This window comes from Staurois parvus, unplaced genomic scaffold (genome assembly GCF_062004578.1).
Source record: "Staurois parvus isolate SC_StPar_1 unplaced genomic scaffold, SC_StPar_1.0 ptg000552l, whole genome shotgun sequence".
NCBI classification, from domain to species: domain Eukaryota; kingdom Metazoa; phylum Chordata; class Amphibia; order Anura; family Ranidae; genus Staurois; species Staurois parvus.
In genome coordinates, this window is record NW_028318348.1 from 2,738,665 (window position 1) to 2,766,454 (window position 27,790).

A 27,790-nucleotide genomic window follows, 5' to 3' on the forward strand; every position below is an offset into this window, starting at 1 on the left:
AAAATAAAAAATGTTCCCCAAAGTAGATCCAACATCAATCACAATGCCCGCCGCCAACGCCGACCCGAAAAAAGAAAAGAAAAAATGTAGCTCTGCCTATGCTGGCTCCCGGTGTCTGACAGCTGCGCCGCGATGCCAGTTCTTACATAGGTTGATGACATCACAAGGGGCGGGATTGTCCCTACCCCTTGTGACATCATTATGCCCTGTGATTGGGCAAAGCATTTCACTTGACCTATGGTTTGGTCAATGACAATGTACTGTCAGGGCACAGAGCATTGTGGGGCGCCGTTTGCCTGTCGAATGACCCATATTCGAGCCAAACTTATGTTCGCCTCAAACGTGCAGCATATCTATACCTCCAATCAGCTCTCAGAGCTCTTCTCACTGATTGTCACTTCAGCTCCCCGCCCCCTGCCTTTCAGAGCTAAGAGATCCTGCGTAAATTCAGCACTTTGAATGGATGTAGGGGAAAGACGGTTTAGAGATAAACGGGTACAACTTATGTAGGAGGATTTGTTTCATCTCAGTGTATCACCTGAGGCCAGTCACTTCACTGGGGTTTACAAGCACTTTAAGTCCTGGTTCACACTGATGCGGTGCGGAATGCGCAGCTTTTCTATGTGAATTCCGCACCGCATCAGAATCGCACCCCGTTCATGTGAACTGCTGCGGGTGAGTATGTTAAGTTAACAACACCCCGAAAGCGGTCGGCAAAATGCGGTGCGATGTGCAGAATCAGATCACATAGGTGTGAATATCCATGCGATCCGATTCTGGTGCAGACCCAAAAAAGGGTCCTGTATCTTTTTGGTGCGGGTGCGTTGCGAATAGAGCCATACAAAATGTATGGTTCCAATTGCACCGCACACAAATCACATGTGATTTGCAGAGGAATGCGGTGCGGTTCCTGTGCAAATCACATGCGATATACCGCACCGCATATATGTGAACCCGGGCTTTGGCTCTGATCACACCCCTTCGGCTAAACACACATTCAGGCTCCACTTTTATTTGATCCTGGTCAGGAATCACAACTTACACTTTGTTCATGACTTTGTCCCTAACTAATCAGCGGTTCCACAGGGGATCCTGTCCAACACTTGAGGTCCATAGGAATGAGGGACCAGATGGCGGATATGTGCACCCAGGGGAATCTTTCAGGCCACTGTAATGGACAGATCCTCCACAGTGGTGTATTTAGGTCTTGCCCCCTAGGCAACACAAAAATTGCCCCCCCATGGAGAGACCCTGACACCAACCAACACTCCCCTCCCCCACGAAGAGAGCCTAACATTGACTAATAACACCCCAGCCCCCCCCCCCCCACACACACACACCCTCAAACTAGAGAGCCTTCCGCTTCCATCCAGGGGCGGACTGACCATTTGGAAACTCAGGCACTGCCCGAGGGCCCGGGGTCAATAGGGGGCCCCATAAGATGCCCCTGGTACCTTTTTCATAGGCTTTTTTGAGTTTGGGCAAGGACACAGGGGCCCCATGATCCCCTATTGCCCGGGGCCCCATGAGTAGTCAGTACGCCCCTGCTACCACCGCCTCCCATACACTGGCAACCCCCCCCCCCCGGCAAGAGATAAGACACACACCTTCAAAGCTCCAGACATCCCCGGGAACAAGAGTCGGGCTCTGCATACACCATCAAGCAGCCCGCAGCCTCTCTCAGATCCCACCTGGTCCCTATGCTGCGTGTGTGTCCCTTCTTCCTTTCCTTCTTTCAGGGGACGGCGCTGCCCCCTGAAAATGCCACCCTAGGCAAATGCCTTGTTTGCCTTGTGGTAAATACACCCCTGATCCTCTATCACTAGACCACCGCTCATTCTGACCCCCAACTGGCTGCGGAATTTCACTTTCCCCAGGTATTGGCTGCAGTCTAAGTCTGTATACCTCCCTTGCCCTATACCCAGGGGCGGACTGACAACTCATGGGGCCCCCGGGCAACAGGGGATCATGGGGCCCCTGTGTCCTTGCCCAAACTCAAAAAAGCCTATGAAAAAGGTACCAGGGGCATCTTATGGGGCCCCCTACTGACCCCGGGTCCTCGGCAGTGCCCGAGTTTCCAAATGGTCAGTCCGCCCCTGCCTATACCTATATTACACTGTAGGCTTGCTTTTGGCAAAATTGGTATAAAAGGATCCCAGTGATTGGCAGACATAGGGAGAATTTAGAGATTTCGGAGACCACAAAAGAGTAAAATGTACAACTTTCAGTATTTCTTTATTTTTACAAAACTCCAGTAAAAAGTTACAGAAGCCTTAGTTAGTTCCACGTAAACCTGAATTAGCCTTGTTTCCTTTTCTTCTTTCCCTTTCATCATTGTGAATTAACCTAATTGCTATGCAAAACTGAAAAATCAAGGTATTTAATTCATTTAGCGGCGGTTTTATAGGGAACGCCAAGTTGCCCAATTATCCATATTAACCTGGCGCTCTGCAGAAATGCCAAAGCAATTAGTATAGCTTACAATAATGGGGATATTCTTGTATTGAGTCTCGACTTGTGAGCGCGAACTGTGCAAATTGTCATTGATGATATTTCCTGATACAAACGAAAGTCTAATAATCTTCCCTTCTTTCATCTTTTTTTTTTATTCACAATTTGTATTAATGTTTAGACTTGCGGTTAGGGGACAGTAAAGGATGTAGTTGAGCTACATTTTTACCACCCTACAAGCACCTTTCCTCCTTTAGGCCTCATGCACACAGGGCGTTTCTGCAGCCAACTTTAGGAGCATCAGGTGTTTTTTTTTTTACTGCTTCCAAATGGCCCTTCATGCACTCATGGGGCCCCCGGGCAATAGGGTATCATGGGGCCCCTGTGTCCTTGCCCAAACGCAAAAAGGCCAATGAAAAAGGTACCAGGGGCATCTCATGGGGCCCCCTACTGACCCAGGGCCCTCGGGCAGTGCCCGAGTTTCCAAATGGCCCTCCATGCACACATAGACCAGGGGCGGACTGACAACTCATGGGGCCCCCGGGCAATAGGGGATCATGGGGCCCCTGTGTCCTTGCCCAAACTCAAAAAAGCCTATGAAAAAGGTACCAAGGGCATCTCATGGGGCCCCCTACTGAACCAGGGCCCTCGGGCAGTGCCCGAGTTTCCAAATGGCCCTCCATGCACACATAGACCAGGGGCGGACTGACAACTCATGGGGCCCCCGGGCAATAGGGGATCATGGGGCCCCTGTGTCCTTGCCCAAACTCCAAAAAGCCTCTGAAAAAGGTACCAGGGGCATCTCATGGGGCCCCCTACTGACCCCGGGCCCTCGGGCAGTGCCCGAGTTTCCAAATGGTCAGTCTGCCCCTGCTCCAGTCCCACTAAACCCTCCCTCTCCTCATTTCTGGATATTTCCTTATCTATTGTCTAGACCAGCAATGGGCAAACTACGGCCCGCGGGCCGTATACGGCCCGGAGGACCTTTTAATCCGGCCCGCGGAGCTACGCTCCCCTCACAGTCCGCCCTGAAGACCGGTGTAGCATGAAAATCTGTCTCCTATGAGGATCTGTCCCCCTCGACGTATCTGCGCATGTGCCGGAGATCGCCGATCGGCTGCTAATGCCTGAAACTGGCACATGCGCAGATACGTCGAGGGGGACAGATCCTCATAGGAGACAGATTTTCATGCTACACCGGAACGGCGCGATACACGGCGAGAGGAACGCGCGGAGCAAAGGTAAGTGAATTGACACAGGGGGGACTTGGGGACTTAAATGGGGGATGAATTAATATGGGGAATGAATTACTATAGGGGGGATGAATTACTATATGGGGGATGAATTACTATATGGGGGATGAATTAGTATATGGGGGATGAATTACTATGGGGGATGAATTACTATGGGGGATGAATTACTATATGGGGGATGAATTACTATATGGGGGATGAATTACTATGGGGGATGAATTACTATATGGGGGATGAATTACTATATGGGGGATGAATTACTATGGGGGATGAATTACTATAGGGGGGATGAATTACTATGGGGGATGAATTACTATATGGGGGATGAATTACTATGGGGGATGAATTACTATATGGGGGATGAATTACTATATGGGGGATTAATTACTATGCTTACTATGGGGGAATATTACTATACTTACTATGGATGACACATACACATAATTTATCTACTCTTGGTCCGGCCCCCGGGTCCAATATATGAACCCATTGCGGCCCTCAAGTCAAAAAGTTTGCCCACCCCTGGTCTAGATCGATACAAGAGTTCTTTGTATCAAGCTTGATATTCTCAATGTCTCGATATTATGTGAACGGTTTTTGTGTATGAAAGCATATTGGGATGTTTATACTGCTTCAGTCATCCAGAATATGTATTATATAATATATTGTCAAAACTCAAATAAAAACTTCTTTAAAAAAAAAAAAAAGAAAGATATACACTCACCGGCCGCTTTATGAGGTACACCTGTTCAATTGCTTGGTAACACAAATAATCAGCCAATCACAAGGCAGCAACTCAGTGCATTTAGGCATCTAGATGTGGTGAAGATGACTTGCTGAAGTTCAAAGCAAGCATTAGAATGGGGAAGAAAGGGGATTTAAGTGACTTTGAATGTGGCATGGGTGCTGGTGTCAGACGGGCTGGTCTGAGTATTTCAAAAACTGCTGATCTACTGGGATTTTCACCACAACCATCTCTAGGATTTCCAGAGAATGGTCTGAAAAAGAGAAAATATCCAGCGAGCGGCAGTTGTGTGGATGAAAATGCCTTGTTGATGTCAGAGGTCAGAGGAGAATGGGCAGACTGGTTGCTGCGACAGTCAGATGGTAGGGTCAGAATTTGGCATAAACAACATGAAAGCATGGATCCATCCTGCCTTGTATCAATGGCTCAGGCTGGTGGTGGTGGTGTAATGGTGTGGGGGATCCATCCTGCCTTGTATCAATGGCTCAGGCTGGTGGTGGTGGTGTCATGGTGTGGGGGATCCATCCTGCCTTGTATCAATGGCTCAGGCTGGTGGTGGTGTCATGGTGTGGAGGATCTTTTCTTGGCACTAGCAAGGTGTACCTAATAAAGTGGCTGATGAGTGTATATACTTACCTTCAGGTTTTACTAGCTGTTGTCGGAGCGCTCTCTCCTCTCCCCTGCAGCTGCCAATGGCTGACACTGGGATTTATATTAATCAAAAAAACCTGCGTCAAAAAATATTTAACTCCTAAACCAATGCTGCTGCTCTTTGTTGACAAACCATCAAACAAAATAAATAAAAATAAAAAACACAGCGCAAAAAACATTTTATATATATATATATATATATATAATAAAAAAACTTAAATAAAAAATATTAAATAATATATGAAATAATGTCCAAATGAAAGTGCAAAAATAAAAGTCCTCAATCCAAAGAATGAAGATATCTTAATCCAATGTGCTCCAAAGAAATAAATGAAAAAAGTGCCGTATGCAGAAAACGTGAGTGTATTAACACCATCCGTGATAACCAACATATACTGCACTCACCAAATATAGTGGACTCTCAGTGATTAAGAGTCAAATACGCTTTCTGAATATTATATATCCTTTCAATAGGGGTTTCCACTGCTCAGAAGAATGCTCCAATAGAAGGATTTCCCACACAATTCGATCTGTGTAAAAAAGAAAAAAGCTGATAGTGTACAATTTTTTTTTTTTATATTATTATTTATTTATTTTTTTATATACTGTCACCCTAGCAGTACAGTGCCATGGTGACACTGTACTACTTGTGGGGGGTGATGTCACCATGGGGACACTGTACTGCTAGGGTGAGAGTATGTAAAAAAATATATAAATAATAATATTAAAAAAATTGTAAAAAAAAATGTTTAAAAATTATAATTTTTGGTTATAAACTAATTTGGGTTATGGGGATGGTGTTAATACACTCACGTTTTCTGCTTACGGCAATTTTTTCATTTATTTCTTTGGAGCACATTGGATTTAAGATATCTTCATTCTTTGGATTAGGGGCTTTTATTTTTGTACTTTCATTTGGACATTATTTCATATATTATTTAATATTTTTTATTTAACCACCTCCCGTCTGGCCGTTGTATATAAACGGCCGGATGGTGGCAGTGCAGGGTCGGGTGGCCGTTTATAAACTGCCTCCCCACACCCTGCTTGTGCGCGCTCCCTGGGAGCGCACAGCACCGTGATCCGGTGCCCGCTGTGTCCTCCGGACACAGTGGAACACCGATCGTCGGACGGGACCTCTGTACGAGGTCCCGATCATGTGATCGCTGATTGGCCAATCAGTGATCACATGCAGAGTAGTAAGCAAGATGCCACTTCTGACATCATTGCTTACTACGTGTGAAATCTGTGAATGGTCACAGAAGTCACATGGATGGTACAAGGCTATTCACAACAGCCTTGTACCATGTGACAAGCTGTGACCAATCACAGCTCACTCAGTAGTTCTCAATGCCTGCAAGGATGCAGCTGGAGAGCAGGAGAAATGATTGCTTTTACAGCCTTTATGGGTGTAAAAGCAATCAATGTAAAAAAAAAGATCTTCATCACCCCCCCCCCCCTACCATGGTGACACTGTACTGCTAGGGTGACAGTATGTAAAAAAATAAATAATATAAAAATGTAAAAAAAAAATGTTTAAAAATTATAATTTTTGGTTATAAACTAATTTGGGTTATTTTTTTTTTTACTAAAAATTTAACGGAAGAAATTTTGGCCAAGATTTATGATGAAATACTATTTATTTGCAAAATTTTATAAGAAAAACACTTTTTTTTCCAAAATTCTTGGACATTTTAATTTACATATCAAAAAAAAAAATTCCCAGTGGTGAATAAATACCACCTAAATAAAGCTTTTTCTGTCTCAAAAAAATGCTAAAAAATTCATATGGGTACAGTGTTGCATGACCGTGCAATTGTCATTCAAAGTGTAATAGCGCTGAAAGCTGAAAATTGGCCTGGAAGGGGGTAAAAGTGGTTAAGTTTTTTTATTTTATTTATTTACATTTTAATTTTTTTTTTGTGCTGTGTTTTTTATTTTTAAGGGATTACTAGACTGGACTGGAGAGGGCAGAACATAGGTAAATGTATACATCTTTCTTACACAGGTTAGTATGCATAGGTGTTCAGAGGGGTAGGTGTATAGCCAGAATTTCTCTTTAATAGATGTAGATAATACCTCCAAGCTGCAGAGAGTGTATAGTGGTGATAAGACTGAGAACAGATGTCAGTGGTTGTGATAACAATACCAAGACATCATTCACATACACATTGAGTTTACATTTAACCTTTCCTTTGAGATACCCTTCAATGTTGACATAGTTATTAATCGCAATAGCTCAGGCTTCTATGCTGAGCAGAAAAAGTAAGGTGGAGAGGGGACACCCTCCCTAATCTAAAAAAGTCAGCATGTAGGCAAGTTGCCTACTACTGGTTAGTTTAGATGCAGCCCCAGCCAGGAGGGTTAGGGTTAACAAAGTGCTGCCATTTCCCAGGTTGTGTTTCATGGGCTTTCTAGTCCTGTGTGGCTATAAAAGGAACTTGGATTCAGATCCCGAGAGCTCGCCTCCCAAGTACCTGTTGCTAGGTCACATTCCTGTCTCCACTCTCCAGATGTTCCTCTGCCTCCAGCAGCCTTTCACTATGTAGGAGGACTCCTGGTACCTGCAGCCCACCCTGAAGATACCAGCCTCTGAATACCGCCAATATGGATTCTTCCAAGTATGGACTCTTGCCTATGCAGGTATGCTGGGGCAGCCACAAGTCTTAGGGATTAGGGAAGATAGGGAAATTACCGTTGCGCAGTTGGATCTGTTATGCTGAGATTCTTCGGTGAAGTTTTTGAAACCTTGCCTTTGCCTGGTCTGACTTTACCAAAGTTATGTATGCAAGTAACCGGCACACATATGACCCATAGCTTGAGTCAGTTGGTACATTGAGGTATGAAGACAGCAAAGTGATTACCAAGGGTAATGGAGGTTTAACAAGCAGCCTGTCATGAAGTGTGTATCTGTGATGGGTGGAACATCATCTTGCAGCAAAGGAGTTGTTCTCAGCACTCTCTCCATGAGTGGTCCATCTCTCATAGCAACGGGAGCAGATCCGCTCCGCAGAGGTCCCCAACCTGGGCATTAGGTATGGGAAAAGTTCATGCAGAGCACACATGGACTCAGTGCTAGGTGCATGGTGGGACTGTTCTGTTACTGGGAGTGAGGTAGCAGAGATACACTGGACAGGTGGAGTGGATATAGGCTCAGCGTGTCCCTCCTAAATGCAACAGAGACAGTAAAGGTGTACACTGATATGAGGACAAGAGAGTTAATTGGAGGACAGTTTTACCGCTGTACACAGTGTACAGCCATCTCTAAAGTTAGAGGGCTACCTTAAGGTTAAGGTATCCCTGAAAGGGGCCTTAGCCTTGCCTGGGGAAATGATGGATACAGCACAAAGTAAAGGTACCCCATGTGCAGGAGAAAAACCCTATTTAACGTGCCTAGCATAGCCCACAAGGGTCCACCCCCAGGGTAGAACTCATTATACATTTCAGCACCCATTGGAAGCATGCCGAAAGGCCCCCGACCAGGGGTGGACTGACAACTCATGGGGCCCCCGGGCAGTAGGGGATCATGGGGCCCTTGTGTCCTTGCCCAAACTCAAAAAAGCCTTTGAAAAAGGTACCAGGGGCATCTCATGGGGCCCCCGGGCAGTGCCCGAGTTTCCAAATGGTCAGTCCACCCCTGCCCCCAACCCTTGCTCACTCTGCAGCCTTGCAATTGCTCTCAAATTTGAAATTGTCATGGATGTGAGGGGCTCCATCCGCATAGTCACATCATTTAATCACAGAGAATACCACAGCAGACAGAATTGTAGTTCTCCGAGGAACAGGAGTACGGTGATCATTTCCCCAACTGAAAGTCTGCACCCTCCGTATGGCCATAGAGCTAGAGGAACAGTCTGCAGGTATTTGGCAATGCCCCTGTGATCCATTGATCGTGATTACAATGCTTTGCAGGCTCATTTGCAAAAAAAATTTAAATAATATACTGTGGACAGATGAAACCAAGATTGAGTTGTTTGGGAAGAACACACAACACTACGTGTGGAGAAAAAAAAGGCACAGCGCACCAACATCAAAACCTCATCCCCACTGTAAAACATGGCGGAGGGAGCATCATGGTTTGGGGCTGCTTTGCTGCCTCAGGGCCTGGATGGATTGTTGTCATTGATGGGAAAATGAATTCCAGAGTTTATCAAGACATTTTGCAGGAAAACGTACGACCATCTGTCCGCCAACTGAAGCTCCGCAGAGGATGGGTGATGCAACAGGACAATGACTCAAAGCATACAAGGAATTCAACAAAACAATGGCTGCAACAGCACAGAATACACCTTCTGGAGTGGCCCAGAGTCCTGACCTCAACCCGATTGAAATGCTGTGGCATGACCTTAAGAGAGCGATTCACACCAGACATCCCAAGAATATTGCTACACTGAAACAGTTTTGTGAAGAGGAGTGGTCCAAAATGACTCCAGATCATTGTACAGGTCTGATCTGCAACTACAGGAAATGGTTGGTTGAGGTTATTGCTGCCAAAGGAGGGTCAACCAGTTATTAAGTCCAAAGGTTCACATACTTTTTCCTCCCTGCACTGTGAATGTTTACATGTTATGTGCAATTAAACCATGGCAACATCTAATGTTTGTGTAGTATTATGTTCAGCAGACTGTGTTCTTCTATTGTTGTGACTTAGATGACGTTCAGAGCACATTTTATGCCCAATTCATGCAAAACTCCACGTAATCCCAAGGGGTTCACATACTTTTTCTTGCATATATATATATATCACACATTTTTCTCTCTTTTTTTTATTTAAATATTTTGTTTTCAAATCACCATATTAAATGCACAAATTCTTTTCTGCAAGTATAAGTCCACATATAATTTTTTTGCAAAATGTGGACTTAGCCTTTAAGTTATAAGGTAGAAGATATAAGGGTTACATCAAAAAAGATAATAGGGCAAATGAAGTTATAATCCACATACTTAGTCTTGCAGCAATTAGTCTGAATGAATTCTTACTTAGTATCCAAACCCATCCTATGCAGTGCCTGTATGTAAGATTCTATCATTTTGTAACATCAAAGAATATATGGTTTCTCAGGGTCATAACGGCAGATGTAAGAGAACAAATCTTATGCACAAGTGCATGAATCATCAAGTACAGCAGTGCCCCTTCATAGCTTAATAGGTGTGCACGCACGCCAAAGCCTATATATATATATATACATACATTGTATATATATAATTTTTTTTTTAAGGCATTAACCACTTGCCCTCCTGAGGATTTACCCCCCTTAATGACCAGGCCTCTTTTTGCTACTCAGCACTGCACTAATTCAACTGATAATTGCGCGGTCATGCAATGCTGCACCCAAACTAAATTTACGTCCTTTTTTTTCACACAAATAGAGCTTTCTTTCGGTGGTATTTGATCACCTGTGCGCTTTTTATTTTTCACGCTATAAACAAAAAAAGACCAAAAATTTTGAAGAAAAACAATATTTTTTACTTTCAGTGATAAATAATATATAGTAAACTCAAAGTTGGTTATAAATTTAGCCCAGAATGTATTCTGCTCCATGTTTTTGGTAAAAAAATCTCAATAAGTGTATATTGATTGCTTTGTGTGAAGGTTATAGCGTCTACAAACTATGGTATAGATACTGCAATTTACGCCATTTTTTTGCTATACAGCGCTGCGCTAGTTTAACGGACAATTGCGCGGTCATGCAATACGGTACATAAATGATATTTACATCCTTTTTTTTCCCACAAATTGAGCTTTCTTTCGGTGGTATTTGATTGCCTGTGCATTTTTTTATTTTTTGCACTATAAAAAAAAAGACTGACAATTTTGAGGAAAAAAATATAAATTTTGGACTTTTTGCTATAAAACATGTCCAGTAAAAAAAAATTTAAAAATCAAATTTAGTCATAAATTTCTGCCAAAATGCATTCTGCGACATGTCTTTGCTAAAAAAAAAACCCAATACATGTAAATTAATTGGTTTACGTGAAAGTTATAGCGTTTACAAATGGCGGGAAAGATACTGGGATTTTAAATTTTTTTTTATACTAATAATGGCGGCGATCAACGACTTATGGCGGGACTGCGGGACTGCGGCGGACATTCTGACACTGGGGGGGGAACTGACTTGGGGTCACTGACATCCCCAGTGACACCAATACAGTGATCAGTACAAAAAAAACCCACTGACACTGTACTAATGGCACTGGGGAGGAAGGGGTTAACTTTATTATGCAGTGAAAGGGTTAACTGTGTGAGGGGGGAGTGTTTTACTAGGGGGCGGAGGTGTGTACTGCAGGGAACACCGCTGATCAGGACAGAAAAACTCTTCTTGGAATTTTGGTGAAATATCAGGGGTCTCACTTTTGCCGGTAAGGGACTGAGGACAGAGTCCCCATTCCCTTTCTCTGCAGTTATGAATGAACACAGTGAGTGATTGGTGCTGAGTGGAGGCCTGGGCAGCAGGGGGAATCTGTTCTGCAGGGGGTGATTGGGGTATGGCCAAGCACACCCCCTGTGCATGCCTATGCTTCATTATTATTTATGTCAGGTACTTACTGTATATAGCACTGTTGATTTATGCAGTGCTTTTCATATATATTGTACATTCACATCAGTCCCTCACATCAGTAAAATCTAAGATCCCTAACTTACATACATATACTAGGGCCAATTTAGACTGGAACCAATTCACCTACTAGCATGTCTTTGGAATGTGGGAGGAAACCCACGCAGGCACAGGGAGAACATGCAAACTCCAGGCAGGTGGTGCCGTGGTTGGGATTCAAGCCAACAACCCGAGTACTGCCAGGTGGAAGTGCTAACCACCTAGCCACTGTGCTACCCCAGCAGGGATATAATTCAGAAGTGTTTGAAAGAAAAAAAGGGTGCTGTTGCGCTTAGGAAAAAAATTAATTAACCTATATGTGAACAAATTAACTATATATAAGATACCTATATAGCAGCAGTCCTAAATGTGATTTTCTAAACACAAAATCTTATATATTTCAAAAATGGACAGCGTTAATAATATTTTATTAGTATTTTGCTCAGTATTATCACTTTAACCGCCTCCCGGCCGCCATATAAGGAAATGATGGGTGCAAGGTGGTTCTCTCGTCATATGACGTCCTCCCATTCTCACTGCGCATGCGCGACTCCGGGAGCACGCAGCGCGGCGATCAGTGGTGCGCTGTGTCCCTCGGACACAGCGGATCACCGATCCACGGAAAGAGCTGAAGATGTCGGCTCGGTCATGTGATCAGCTGTGTCCAATCACAGCTGATCACATGTAAACATGGAAATGCCGGTTATCGGCATTTCTCTCCCCACAAGCTGTCACGCTGACAGAGGAGAGGAGAGCCGGTAATCGGCATTCCTCAGAGGGGACAGGTACACTGATCATCAGGGCACTGATGATCGGTGTGCCCTGATGATCAGTGTAGCCCCAGCAGTGCCACATGTCAGTGTCTATCAATGCCAGCTGTCAGTGCTCATCAATGCCACCTATCAGTGCCACATATCAGTGCCTACCAGTGCACATCAATGCCACATATCAGTGCCCATCTGAGCTGCCTTTTAGTGTTAGCTATCAGTGCCAATCAGTGCCACCTATCAATGCCAGTCAGTGCCACCTTTCAGTGCCGCCTATCAGTGCCAGTCAGTGCCGCCTATCAGTGCGCATCAGTGCCCGTCAGTGCTACCTATCATTGCCGCCTAACAGTGCCACCTAACAGTGCCAGTCAGTGCTGCCTATCAGTGCCACCTATCAGTGGCATATATGAGTGCTACCTTTTAGTGGCCTCAGTGAAGCCTGTCAAGGCCCATCAGTGCCTCCTCATCAGTGCCCGTCAGTGCCACCTATCAGTGTCCATCAGTGCAGCCTATCAGTGCCCATCACTGCAGCCTCATTAGCGCACATCAGTGAAGGAAACAAATCCATTATTTACAAAATTTTATAACAAAAACAAAGAAAAAAACGTTTTTTTTTTCAAAATTTTCAGTGGTTTTTGGTTTGTTTAGCCAGAAATAAAAAACCCCGAGGTGATTAAATACCACCAAAATAAAGCTCTATCTGTCTAAAAAAAAATGCTAAAAATTTCATATGGGTACAGTGTTGCATGACCGTGCAATTGTCATTCAAAGTGTGATAGCACTGAAAGCTGGAAATTGGCCTGGGCAGGAAGGGGGTATAAGCGCCCTGTAGGCGAGGGGTCAAAGATTGCACAGTTTATTCTGTCAATTTGTGACCTTAGTGCAGTCCATTTTTGAAATATATAATATAATGCAGAAGATCAATGTACATGGGGTCACTTTAATTGTCCTTGCACTTGACATATCAGAATTGCCTAAATTAAAGGGTAAGCTCACCTATACATTGGCTGGTGCAAATTACCTAAGGCTGGGTTCATACTGATGCGGTGTGGAATTCGCAGCATTTTCTGTGCAAATTCTGCACCACATCAGATTTGCACCGCTTTCATGCGAACTGCTGCGGGTGTGTATGTTAAGTTCCCCCCCCCCCAAAATTGGTCCGCAAAAAACACTGTGCGATGTGCACAATCAATCAATCAATGTGAATAGGTGTGAATACCCATGCAATCCGATTCTAGTGCGGACCAAAAAAATGGTCCTGCACCTTTTTAGTGCGGTTGCGGTGCGATCTGAGCCATAGAAAATGTATGGGTCCAATCGCATCGCACACAAATCGCAAGTGATTTGCACAGGCATATATGTGAACCCAGCCTAAAGGTATGACAGCAAAATCAATGAACATTTGAAATAACTGCACAGTTTTTAGTACGTATTATTATATTATCCTGTCTATGATGCACTTTACTGTTCCATTCAATTGATAGAGTTGATTTGCACTTTATGTGATGCACTTTACTGTTCTGCTCAATTCATACAGCTCTTTTTTAATTTATTTATTTCAGGTACTTATATAGTGCTGTCAATTCACGCAGTGCTTTACATATATATTGTACATTCACATCAGTCCCTAACCCTCAAGGGGTGTACAATCTAAGGTCCCTAACTTACATTCATACACACACATACTAGGGACAATTTAGACAGGAGCCAATTAATCTACCAGCATGTCTTTGGAATGTGGGAGGGAACCCACACAGGCACAGGGAGAACATGCAAACTCCATGTAGGAGGCGCCATGGTTGGGAATCAAACCCATTACCCATTTACTGCAAGGCAGATGTGCTAACCACTAAGCCACTGTGCCGCCCCAATGCATTTTTTAGTGCTGCACTTCTCTCTCTATATATTTTTGGGGATCGTTTTCCTTTACCTTGTTAGCCTTTAACCTCCCATAAAAGAAAACTAGTTTCAATAAGTCACACAAAATGAGTTTTTCTGGCTAAAAAGGCAATGGTAATTATATTGTGGCATCTGCTCTTAGCTTTGGTTCACATATATGGGCCGTGTTTTGCGCAGGCACAAGAGCCCATTCATTTGAATGGACTCCCGTGCCCCGTGACACACAGGGGAGAAGTCCCAGCACTTCTTATGAAAATGCAGCCGAGGTTCCCAGGACGTTTGCGTTTTCCAGTGCGGGCAGCGTGCCATTAGAACGAATGGCACCTGCCCGCGGGTCCGCATTCCTCTGTGGTGGTGCGGCTGCACGGATTTTCATGCGGATCCGCAGCGGCACCACCCGCACAGATGTGAACCAGGGGCGGGCTGACCATTCGAGCACTCGGGCACCGCCCGAGGGCCCGGGGTCAGTAGGGGGCCCCATGAAATGCCCCTGGTACCTTTTTTATAGGCTTTTTTGGGTGTGCTTTGAGTGTGGGCAAGGACACAGGGGTCCCATGATCCCCTATTGCCCAGGGGCCCCATGAGTTGTCAGTCCGCCCGTGATGTGAACCAAGCCTTAGGCAAGGGGTTTGGCTATTGAAAGTTAAAAATGGCAGAAAGGATCCCTTTAAGATCACGGGTATCCACCTCTCAGCATATGGCAGCTTCAGGACTTTGCTGACACTAAGAAAACTTTTAGTCATTTTGCCTTTACGGCCTTTTAGCTTTTTTTTGCTATCATCTCTTCGAAGAGTTCAATTTGCATCATTAAGAAATGGTCTCATTAAAAAAATGAATTGCAAATATACATTTGAGATTAGGACAATATGTTTGAAGAATAAAAAGATGAAAGCGAAGCTATCGGAGCTGGAAGCTGGACTATTAAAGCATTCCGTCTCTTGACTAATTATTCCCAGCACCGAAGGCATTTACTATCTGCCCGATATATACGGTCATAAGATTTGATGCACTTCTTAAGCTTGGTTTTACTATTTATTACCCTGTGTCTTTTCATGGTGAAACTGCAGGAAGAGCTCATTTTTAACATCTTCATGACAATAAGGAATTCATTGTTTTTTGATCGAAATGTAACAAGTTACATTGATTCTAAAGGCTTATTAGAAAAAATAACAAACATGTCTATACTTACCTGCTGTGTGTAGTGGTATTGCGCAGAGCAGCTCTGATCCTCCTCTTTTCGGGTCCCCCAATGGCACTCCTGGCCCCTCCCTCCTGTTAGGTGCCCCTAGAGCAAGCAGCTTGCTTTGGGGGCACCCGCTGCTCCGTTCACACACAGAGCTGCGGCTTGGCCCCACCCCCTCTCTGTTCTCACTGGCTGTGATTGACAGCAGTGGGAGCTAATTGCTCCTGCTTCTGTCACAGCCAATGAGGAGAGGGAGTCCCAGGATAGCTGAGACTCCAGTGCATATTGCTAGATCGAGAGGGGGCTCAGGTGAGTATTAGGGGGGCTGTGGGGCACTACTGCACACAGAAGGTTTTTTAACTTCATGCATAGAATGCCTTTACAACCACTTTAATTCCCGGGAAGAAAAAGGTTTGCTTACCTGAACACTGGAGAGTGTTGCCACCATCAAAGTAGTCCCCTTGTGAAGCAACGCACTTTTCTGGTCAACTGTTCTGCTGCCAGAAACATTCCTGGAGTTTGTTTTCCAGAATGCTGTGCAGTATCTTTGTTGGATGTCCAGAATGTCATCAAGTCTTTGCCCGTTTAAGGCATTTTTTTAATTTCAGAAACGGCCAAGTCGCAGGGTGCTATGGGGAATAAGCTGCTTCTTCAAGTTTTGGAATAGATTTCTGGGCCAGGAACCCACAAATACGTAACACATCATGTGCAGGAGCATTGTCGTGGTGGAGAATCCACTTGTCAAGTCAGAGTTCCGGTCTTTTCCCCCAGAACAGATTCCCCTAACCTTTTCAATTTCCACATTTGCAATTGTCCTTTTTGTTTTTGGCTGCCCACTTTGTGGATATCTTCTCGCCTCTCCTTAAACTGTCTATGGCATTCAAAAACACTTGATTTCTTCATGGAATGTTCTCCATAAGTCTGTTGTGGCAGAGCTAAACTTTCACTCGCATTTTGCTGATTTTCACGTAAAATTTGATGGTAATCCGCTGCTCCAGATTTCCATCACTCATTTACCGCCAACAGCACAAAGCACACACGTGTTTTTTCTTCTACTACTCTGTAAAGACTGAGTCAACTGGTCTGTGGCCCAGGCAAGTACAAGTTAGAACATATCAGAACATGCTCGAGTGCGAATAGCTATGTGACTCACCACCATAGGGCTACGTCGCAAGCATTTTGGGAAATAAACTGCCACACCTCGTATATTAAAGCCCAATTGAATCTTCTGTATATATTGTCAGATGGCTGATGTCCTAGGCTGCTGCATTGTATGTGACGGCAGCGGTGTGACTCCCCAGCGTGCTGCCAGCCAGAGAGTTCTCGTATTTTTTTTATTAAGACTTTTTTAGAAGACATTTGTTAAAAAGTAACATACGGTACAATAAACTATACAAAAGTTAGAAATGTCCCTCATTGGAAATACTCAACAGAAGGGATGAGCTTGGGTTTGATTTGAACTGGTTTGGTCCATAGAAAACAGTTGGATTGCTCGGCCATTGAGCTGTGGATGGGATATTTCCTGCCCCTCAAACTAATACAATGTCATTGTCCTGTGATCGCCTTCCCACCAACCCATTGAGGTGCAGGTTGCAGGATCAATACCATTGTGGTTGAAGATAATTAGACCAAAGATTGCACTGACCATACTGGATCGAAAAATAATAAAACAGTCTCTTGGTTCTCACTATCAGGGGATGATATTGTAAGGTAGTGACTGTGACCATGCGCCTGAGATTTTATCAAACCTCTATAGGAGATCCCTGTTGGAGTTTGTGATTTGATATAAAGGGGGAGGAGAAAGGGGGAGGAGATTTTTTCAATTCAGTAAGCACATGGGGACAGGAGAATCATTTTTTGGCATTAACCTTTCTCTGCCATTTTTGTGGTTTTTGCACATTTAGAAAATAATTTGAAAGCAGAGACCTTGCAGAATTAAATGATGGTAGTCCAAATTTAGGTCACATTATACATTGCTCCAAAAAATTAAAGGAACACTTTTTAATCAGAGTGAAGCATCAAGTCAATTAAACTCCTGGGATATTGACCTAGTCAGTTACACAGCAGAGGCGGTTGTTAATCAGTTTCAGCTGCTTTTGTGTTAATGAAATTAACAACAGGTGCACTAGATGGGCAACAATGAGACCACCCCAAAAACAGGAATAGTTTTACAGGTGTAGGCCACTGACATTTTTTTTCCCTATTCATCTATACTAACTCTTTTTCACTAGTTTTGCATTTGGCTAGGGTCAGTGTCACTATTGGTAGCATGAGGCCATACCTGGACCCTACAGAGGTTGCACAGGCAGTCCAACTCCTCCAGGATGGCACATCAATATGACGTACCTGCTGATAAAGGCCAATGGAGAGAGGGCTTCCCTTGCGGCTAAGTTTCGGACTCCCCTGAGAGTGGGACAGCGGGAGTCAGGCCCAAAGTTCATAGGTCTGCAGACAGGGGGCGCCTGTGCATGGTATGCAAGCCCTTCTGGGATTTGGATGTTTACTGGGTAGTCGGTTCAAGCCAAGGTCAGGTATCAGGTGGGAATCAGAGCAGACGTAGTCAGATGGGATAGCCGAGGTCATTCACAGAGGTGCGAGAGAGAGATAGTATTCTTAAGCCAAGCCGAGGTCAGATCAGGGGTAAATCAGAGTAGACAGGTCCAGGAGCAAGCCGAGTTGGTAACAGGAAATCACAAGTCAGAATCACAGGAAACAGGAACCAGAAACAGGGCACAGGGAGCTAGAGATCATCCAGCAACTGGAAGAAGTGATGAGCCTCCTTATGAAGGCCGTCTGGCACCAGACTGAGGCTGATGTGTACCTCTGCGGCCATGTAGAGTATTGGCAGAAATGCCAGATCTTCCAGAACTGGAACGTGGACAGGACCCTGACAATCAATATGTGCCATCGCCAGAAGGTTTGCTGTGTCTCCCAGTCTAAAGAGCATGGAGGAGATTTCAGGAGACAAGCAGTTAGTCTAGGAGAGCTGGACAGGGCTGTAAAAGGTCCTTAACCCATCAGCAGGACCGGTATCTGCTCCTTTGTGGAAGGAGGAACAGGATGAGCACTTCCAGAGCCCTACAAAATGACCTCCAGCAGACTACTGGGGTGAATGTCGCTGACCAAGCAATCAGAAACAGACTTCATGAGGGTGGCCTGAGGGCTCAATGTCCTCTAGTGGGCCCTGTGCTCACTGGCATTTGACATTGAACAAGAGAATTGACAGCTGGCACCCTGTGCTTTTCACAGATGAGAGCAGGTTCACCCAGAGCACATGTGACAGAAATGAAAGGGTCTGGAGAAGATGTGGAGATTGTTATGCTGCCTGTAACATCAATCAGCATGACCGTTTTGGTGGTGGGTCAGTGATGGTCTGGGGAGGCATATCCATGGAGCCTCTGCAGGCTAGACAATGGCACCCTGACTGCCATTAGGTATCGGGATGAAATCCTTGGACCCATTGTCAGACCCTACCCTGGTGCAGTGGGTCCTGGGATCCTCCTGGTGTACGACAATGCCCGGCCTCATGTGGCGAGAGTATGCAGGCAGTTCCTGAAGGATTAAGGAATTGACACTATTGAATGGCCCTCACGCTTGCCTGACCTAAATCCAATAGAACACCTCTGGGATATCATGTTTTGGTCCATCCGGCACCGCCAGGTTGCACCCCAGACTCCCAAGGAGCTCAGTGATGCCCTGGTCCAGATCTGGGAGGAAATCCCCCAGGACACCATCCATCGTCTCATTAGGAGCCTCCCCCGACGTTGTCAGGCATACATACAAGCACGTGGGGGCCATACAAACTACTGAGTACCATTCTGAGTTGCTACAATGAAATTTCAGCAAAATGGACTCGCCTGTTGCATCATTTTTTCACTTTGATTTTCGGGGTGTCTTTGAATTCAGTCCTCTGTAGGTCGATCATTTTCATTCCCATCAAACGATGGGGCGTCCTTACATTCCTAACACATCACCTCATCCATGTCAGTATAGAGATCCAGCGGGAGATTTTCCCCATTGAGATCAGATGTGGTTTCATAGTGTTCCTTTCATTTTTTGAGCCGTGTATTAGAGCAACGGTTTATCAAGTGCAATGTTTCAGTAAAAAATACACAAGGTGCATTTTAGTGTAGAAATATAAAAGATGAGGTTGCATCCAATACGTAGATACCCAACATGTCAAGCCTTAGCCACCTGCGCACCCCCCCCCCCCCCCCGTCATAGTACATCTACTGTGGCGGGGCACCATGGGCAGGCTCAGTCGCATACTGTATATATACACGACTGTCATCTTCTGGGTCTGTGGGCATGGGCATGCACGTGACTGGACACAGCGTAATTTTGTCAACAGGTTTCAAACAATTATTTTGGCTAAAACCTGCTGATTGACTGTGCCCAGTCACAGCCCAGAGTCCTGTGTTGGCAAACACACAGTACTCTGTGTAAACAGAAGAGAGATCTTGCTGTTTCTTCTCCCTGAAAATCCGGGAGAAAAAACAGCATGACGTGTAAGTAAAAGCAGCGCATATTACACAAATTACACATTGTTAGGCACACAATGAACCCCTCTTATTGCCCCAGATGCCATTCCCTTTCCAGACAAGGTCATTAGTACAGTGGCAGTGTACAGTGTTAGCACTGATCACTGTACTGATGTCAGTGTCAGTTAGTGTACTTCCCAGCCAGCATCAGCTAGTGCCAGATTGCCCGCCACACTTTCACAATCCCACTATACGTCGCTGATCACCGCCATTATCAGTACAGCATTGTAGCTGCGTAAATTCCACTATATATACCATAGCTTGCAGATGCTATAACTTTCACATAAACCAATTAATATACAGTTATTGGGATTTTTTTTTTAACCAAAGACATGTAGCAGAATACATTTTATTTATGAAGAAATTGGATGTTTTAAATTTTGTATTGGATATGTTTTATAACAGAAAGTGGACATTTTTTCCCCAAAATGTTCAGTCATTTACAGAATACAAAACCCAGTAGTGATTAATTACCACCAAAAGAAAGCTCTGTTTGCGGGAATGCAGTGTTGCATAACCGTGCAATTGCCAGCTAGTAGAAAATGGCCTGGTCGTGAAGGGGGTAAAACCTTCCGGATCTCAAGTGGTTAAAACTGGTGAAACAGTGACAGACTTCAGTATCCTAAATTAGCAATGCTTTAAAAGCCCCTATGGGTCGTCAGTTTCACGTATATTATACAGAGTTAACATATATTGCAATCAGCAGTTTTGTATGTAGGCACCCCACAACAAGTACTTACATTTGTATATAGATAAAAGGTATGCAGCGCTATATAAGGTATTGCATAAATAAATGGTAAAAAAATCATCCGTATAACCCAGAATCAGCATAAATCGATTCATAGAGAAAGATCGATATGAACAGTCTTAAATGCGATAGTGTTTGGTATATTCCACATATAGTTGGGCTTGTAGAAAAATCCAGTAAAATTATGCGCTTACCACAATGACATACACACTGAGCGTTGTATGTATAACAGCGGACATCAGGGCCTGGTCAGCAAATGAAGCAGCATACGGTCACCATGGCAGACACTCGGGGGTGATTGGATACACACACGGGGGCCACCTGAGGTTTCACCGGCAGGTCCAACGTAGTCCACTCCAGATAATACTCCTCCAAAAAGCTCGACCCTGACGGGGCTCGTAAATAACGAGCCAAGGGGGTTAAATGGTGATGATAGTGAAGTACGTCTTTAATATACTCACATCAAATAACAATGAATGGCCTCCAGGTCTAATATCAAGGCTTCCTGGTGGCTAGTGGCTCCCTGGTAGTTAATGGCGTCAGTTGGGCGCCATTAACTACCAGGGAGCCACTAGCCACCAGGAAGCCTAGATATTAGACCTGGAGGCCATTCATTGTTATTTGATGTGAGTTCAATATATGTTCTATTTGTTTTACATATATTAAAGACATACTTCACCATCATCCCCATTTTGCCCCCTGGCTCGTTATTTACGAGACCCGTCAGGGTTGAGCTTTTTGGAGGAGTATTATCTGGAGTGGACTACGTTGGACCTGCCGGTGAAACCTCAGGTGGCCCCTGTGTGTGTATCCAATCACCCCCAAGTGTCTGCCATGGTGACCGTATGTTGCTTCATTTGCTGACCAGGCCCTGATGTCCGCTGTTATACATACAACGCTCAGAGTGTATGTTATTGTGGTGAGCACATAATTTTACTGGATTTTCTACAAGCCCAACTATATCTGGAATATACCAAACACTATCGCATTTAAGACTGTTCACGTCTGATTGACTGTTCATATCGATCTTTCTCTATGAATCAATTTATGCTGATTCTGGGTTATACGGATGATTTTTTTACCATTTATTTATTGCAATACCTTATATAGCGCTGCATACCTTTTATCTACAGTATATTACTATTTTAGGTGTTGAGGATTGCCCTGTATGTTAGCTGCTCGCTTGAGATTGCACTCACTTACCTTATCTTATCTTGTTTTACATTTGTATATGTGTATATGTGGGGGTGGGGTTTTTGCTTTTAAAGTTACACTCAAGAAATTGCTAAAAAGTGCAAAAATTAAGTTACACTCATTCACTTAAATACGCCTGAAAAAATTAAGGTAGAGAATGCCTAATCTTCAACTTGTACATGCTCAATGGTGTTGTCAATGGTATTTGTGGAATAGTTTCCATTGCGTACTTTGTCTTTAGATGAGATAACAGAAGACATGTAGATCTCTTCAAAGTCCGCCCAGTCCTCCGATGACAGCTGCAGCAACATAATATGCTACTTGTGCCAAGTTATTGGAGTCTGATCTGTTTTGGTGGAAAATAAAGCTGCATATTATTGAGAGATCAAAGGATATTCTAATCCTTGCGCATAGCATGTAATGAAAAACAAAAGACAAGCTTCTTTATCACCATATATGAGCCATTCCTACAATATTGTAATAAATACAGAAAAGCCTAAAGTGTGTCTACTATAACAACAAAAATGTATTATATTGCAGATTACCAATCCTTTGATGGAGTGTCTGCATTCGTTTCATTTTTGGGGATTTTTCCCCTATTTTCACCTGGTGATCCTGGCACTAACACTTCCTGGGTGGTTCAAAGATAAAATTTATTGAGGCAAACCCTTTGATGCGAAACCTCGCCACCCACAAGAGGTTAATAGATAATATTATATGCATCTTAGGTCTTCAATCTACAATGCATAAAAAACTCAAAGAGAGAATTCTTGGCTTTAATGTAGTACTCAATATATTGTTTACATCCTAGATTGTACTTGCGGCAGGGGCGGACTGACCATTTGGAAACTCAGGCACTGCCCGACGGCCCGGGGTCAGTAGGGGGCCCCATGAGATGCCCCTGGTACCATTTCCATAGGCTTTTTTGAGTTTGGGCAAGGACACAGGGGCCCCATGATCCCCTATTGCCCGGAGGCCCCATGAGTTGTCAGTCCGCCCCTGACTTGCGGTCTGCAATATGTAGATCTCAACATCCAGAAATTAGGAAAATGTCTTAATAAGTACAGGTTCAAAATTTATACATACATACATATATATATATATATATATATATATATATTATATATACACACACAGTGGATAAAAAAAGTCTATACACTCCTGTTAAAATGTCAAGTTTCTGAATGTAAAAAAATGAGATAAAGATAGATAATTTCAGAACTTTTCCCACCTTTAATGTGACCTATAAACTGTACAACTTAATTGAAAAACAAACTGAAATCTTTTAGGGGGGAAGTAAACATAAAAAACTAAAATAATGCGGTTGCATAAGTGTGCACACCCTCTTATAACTGGGGATGTAGCTGTGTTCAGAATTAAGCAATCACATTCAAAATCATGTTAAATAGGAGTCAGTACACACTTCCCATCATTTAAAGTGCCTCTGATTAACACCAAATAAAGTTCAGCTGTTCTAGTAGGTCTTTCCTGCCATTTTCTTAGTCGCATCCTACAGCAAAAGCCATGGTCCGCAGAGAGCTTCCAAAGCATCAGAGGGATCTCATTGTTAAAAGGTATCAGTCAGGAGAAGGGTACAAATGAATTTCCAAGGCATTAGATATACCATGGAATACAGTGAAGTCAGTCATCATCAAGAGCAGAAAATATGGTGCAACAGTGACATTACCAAGATGAAAAGACAAGAAGAAAACTGGTCTGGGAGGCTTCCAAGAGGCCTACAGCAACATTAAAGAAGCTGCAGGAATATCTGGCAAGTACTGGCTGTGTGGTACATGTGACATAAACTTCCCGTATTCTTCATATGTCTGGGCTATGGGAAAGAAAAATATCCAAGCCCGGCTAAATTTTGCAAAAACACATCTGAAGTCTGCCAAAAGCATGTGGGAAAATGTGTTCTGGTCTGATGAAACCAAGGTTGAACTTTTTGGCTATAATTCCAAAAGATATGTTTGGCGCAAAAACAACACTGCACATCACCAAAAGAACACCATACCCACTGTGAAGCATGGTGGTGGCAGCATCATGCTTTGGGGCTGTTTTTCTTCAGCTGGAAATAGGGCCTTAGTCAAGGTAGAGGGAATTATGAACATTTCCAAATACCAGTAAATACAGGCACACAACCTTCAGGTTTCTTCTAGAAAGCTGAACATGAAGAGGAACTTCATCTTTCAGCATGATAACGACCCAAAGCATACATCCCAATCAACAAAGGAATGGCTTCACCAGAAGAAGATGAAAGTTTTGGAATGGCCCAGTCAGAGCCCAGACCCTAATCTGATGGAAAATCTGTGGGGTGATCTGAAGAGGGTCAGTTTACAGTATAGGTTCCATTAAAGGTGGAAAAAGTTCTGAAATGATTTATCTTTTGATACTGTTGACCATCCCCTCCTCCTTAAAAAACTCCACTCTCTTGGCCTGCGAGACTCTGCTCTCTCCTGGTTCTCCTCCTACCTTTCGCAGCGCTCCTTCAGCGTTACCTATAACTCTGTCTCCTCCTCTCCACTTCCTCTTTCTCTAGGGGTCCCTCATGGTTCTGTCCTCGGACCCCTTCTCTTCTCCATCTGCACCTCCTCCATTGGTCAATTGATAAACTCCCATGGCTTTAAGTACCTTCTCTATGCTGATGACACAATAATCTATCTTTCTACTCCTCACCTCACCCCTTCAGTCTCCTCTCGCATCACTAACCTACTAAGTGACATATCAGCATGGATGTCACTCCACTTCCTCAAACTCAATCTTTCGAAAACTGAGCTCTTAGTATTCCCTCCAGCCCGTGCCCCCTCCCCTGACTTCTCCATCAAGATCAATAACACAACCATCAGTCCCTCCCCTCATGTCAGGGTACTAGGTGTAATCCTAGACTCCAATCTGTCCTTTCAGCCCCAAATCCATTCACTGTCCAAATCTTGTAGACTTCACCTCCGCAACTTCTCCAAGATATGCCCGTTCCTAACCTCGGAAACCACTAAGCAACTTATTCACTCCCTGGTTATCTCTCGCCTTGACTATTGTAACTCCCTCCTCATTGGCCGACCTCATCGCAGGCTATCCCCTCTTCAGTCTATCATGAATGCTGTTGCTAGACTCATCCACCTTACTAACTGTTCCATATCTGCCATCCCTCTCTGCCAATCCCTCCACTGGCCTCCACTCAGTGTCCTCCATCCCTCTCTGCCAATCCCTCCACTGGCCTCCACTCAGTGTCCTCTACCCCTCTCTGCCAATCCCTCCACTGGCCTCCACTCAGTGTCCTCCATCCCTCTCTGCCAATCCCTCCACTGGCCTCCACTCAGTGTCCTCCACCCTTTTCTGCCAATCCCTCCACTGGCCTCCACTCAGTGTCCTCCACCTCTCTCTGCCAATCCCTCCACTGGCTTCCCATTGCCCAACGGATACAATTCAAAACATTAACAGTAACATATAAAGCCATTTATAATTCCGCCCCAAATTACATCACCGATCTTGTCTCTAATTATCACCCAAACCGTTCTCTCTGCTCCTCCCACGACCTCCAGCTAATTTTTTTTACATCACAGAAACCTGACATTTTAATGGGTGTGTAGAGTTTTTATATCACATATATATATATAAATTTAAAAAAACATAGTTTAAATAGACATTTTGCACAATATCACAGGGAAGACCCAACAGCATGTAGGCAGGTGTAGTCTATTTTCTCCACTGCAGGTGGCATTGCAGAGGGTGAGGAGGTCAGGAGGAACATACTGCTCTATGGTTTCCTGGGTCACTGGGGAAGTGATCCGGTTGGATGCTGCCACTCCATGTGACTCTGGCAGCCATTTTAGTTCAGGACGAGTCTATTAAAGACCCTGACTTGGAGCACATTTTGTGAGTGTACATTGCAGGGACAGGTCAAGGAAAGAGAATAGTGGTGGGGAAAGGTTCTGGAAGAGTAAGGACAGGATAGGGATACTCTATCCTTCCAGGAATCCACACAGTTGGACACAGACAGGCCAGGCCACATCCTCAGTGACAGATGCTGTCAGTGCATCTGAGATCTGCTCTGCATTTCTGTTCAGAACTGTGAGTGTTCCCGATCGATAGCGTTCCCGTTGCGGCTGTTTGCAACTTTGAACTGTGACTTCAATACTAGACCTGTTATTTGCAACCGGATTTCTTGCCGCTGCACCTCCCCACAATCGTTCTGTTTTACTCCTATTCAATCTATCCTGAATTCTATGGCAGATAATAGATTTTCAGAATTATGATGCGCAGAAGCAATCTGAATATATAAACTAGGCACACTCCAGATGGTTTAATCAAGAGCATTGATCTGCAATGTATTACAATGAAATAGTTCATCTTTATGAACCAAGATATGATAACAATAAATCCATACTTATATCAGAGCTGCTCTTTCATGATTGACACATTCCCACCATTATTTCTATATACATTACGCTGGCTGCTGATGCCATGGTTGGGCAACTGCAGCATTATGGCTGCTTTTTTTTTTTATACAGTAAATGTTAAATAAACCCTTTTTCATGCAGTTGACCAGAAGAAGAAAAAATATGAGTGAGTTTAGTTAAAGCTATAGGGATGAATTATTGTATATAATGTTCACTAGTAGGGCCCTTTTTCACACTGCATGTGGTTTTTTAAAGTGGATTTTAAGGCTCAAGGTTTTTCACCTTCATGCTTTTTATGCATGAGGGTAACAAAACCTTCTCTGTGCAGCATCCCCATCAGCCCCCCCCCCAATACTCACCTAAGCCATCAATGTGTACTGGAGTCTCGGCTATCCTGGGACTCCCTCTTCTCATTGGCTGAGACAGAAGTGGGAGCCATTGGCTTCTACTGCTGTCAATCACAGCCAGTAAGCCACTAAGAAGAGAGAGGGGGTGAGGCGGGGCTACGGCTCCGTGTGTGAATTGACACACGGAGAAGGGGGTGCCCCTATAGCAAGCTGCTTCCTGTGGGGGCACCCAACAGGAGGGAGTGGCCAGGAGCACCGGCAGGGGACCCGAGAAGAGGAGGATCCGGGCTGAACTGTGTACAACCACTGCACACAGCAGGTAAGCATAACATGTTTGTTATTTTTTTTAAAAAATAAGCTTTTAGAAGTATTTTTTGAATATGGGTTCCTGCCCTATAACCAGTCTTGAATTGCCTGAGACCTTTATACATATAACTTCCAACCCCTATCAGCATGTTTAAACTGACAGTTACTTGTTTAAAGGAGAAAATGTGCTGTTACAGGAAACCCCTCCGTGGACATAGTTGTGGGCAGGTTCATATATATTTGAATGTATGTATATTTATATCTATGTATGTGTAGGTATATGTATATATATATATATACTGTATATGTATCTCCTTTTGTCCTTCGCAATGTACCTTACAGTGCCTTGAAACTTTTGCTAGACATTTGTATGGAGTCAATGCATTTCTTGTTCTCTGTTGCAATCCTCTAAATAAAGAATAAAAAAAAAATAAAAGAAGTATGGGTTTATATAAAAAATTAACTTTTATACTCGCCTAGATGGATCCGACATCAGTCCCCTGCCGCTTCTAAGACTGAGAACTGAGAAATGAAAGACTGATAATCACCCAGTTCTCAGCCTTCATTGAGCAGAGAGCCAGTGACTGTCAGTCACCGCTCTCTGCTCTGCTGCTCCAGCGCTTACTGGAGAGCTGGACTGTGGAGGGGGAGCGGTTGTCTCAGGCGAGATGCTGAGCCAGATGCCAGTCCAGGCATTAGGGTGGATCCAGAC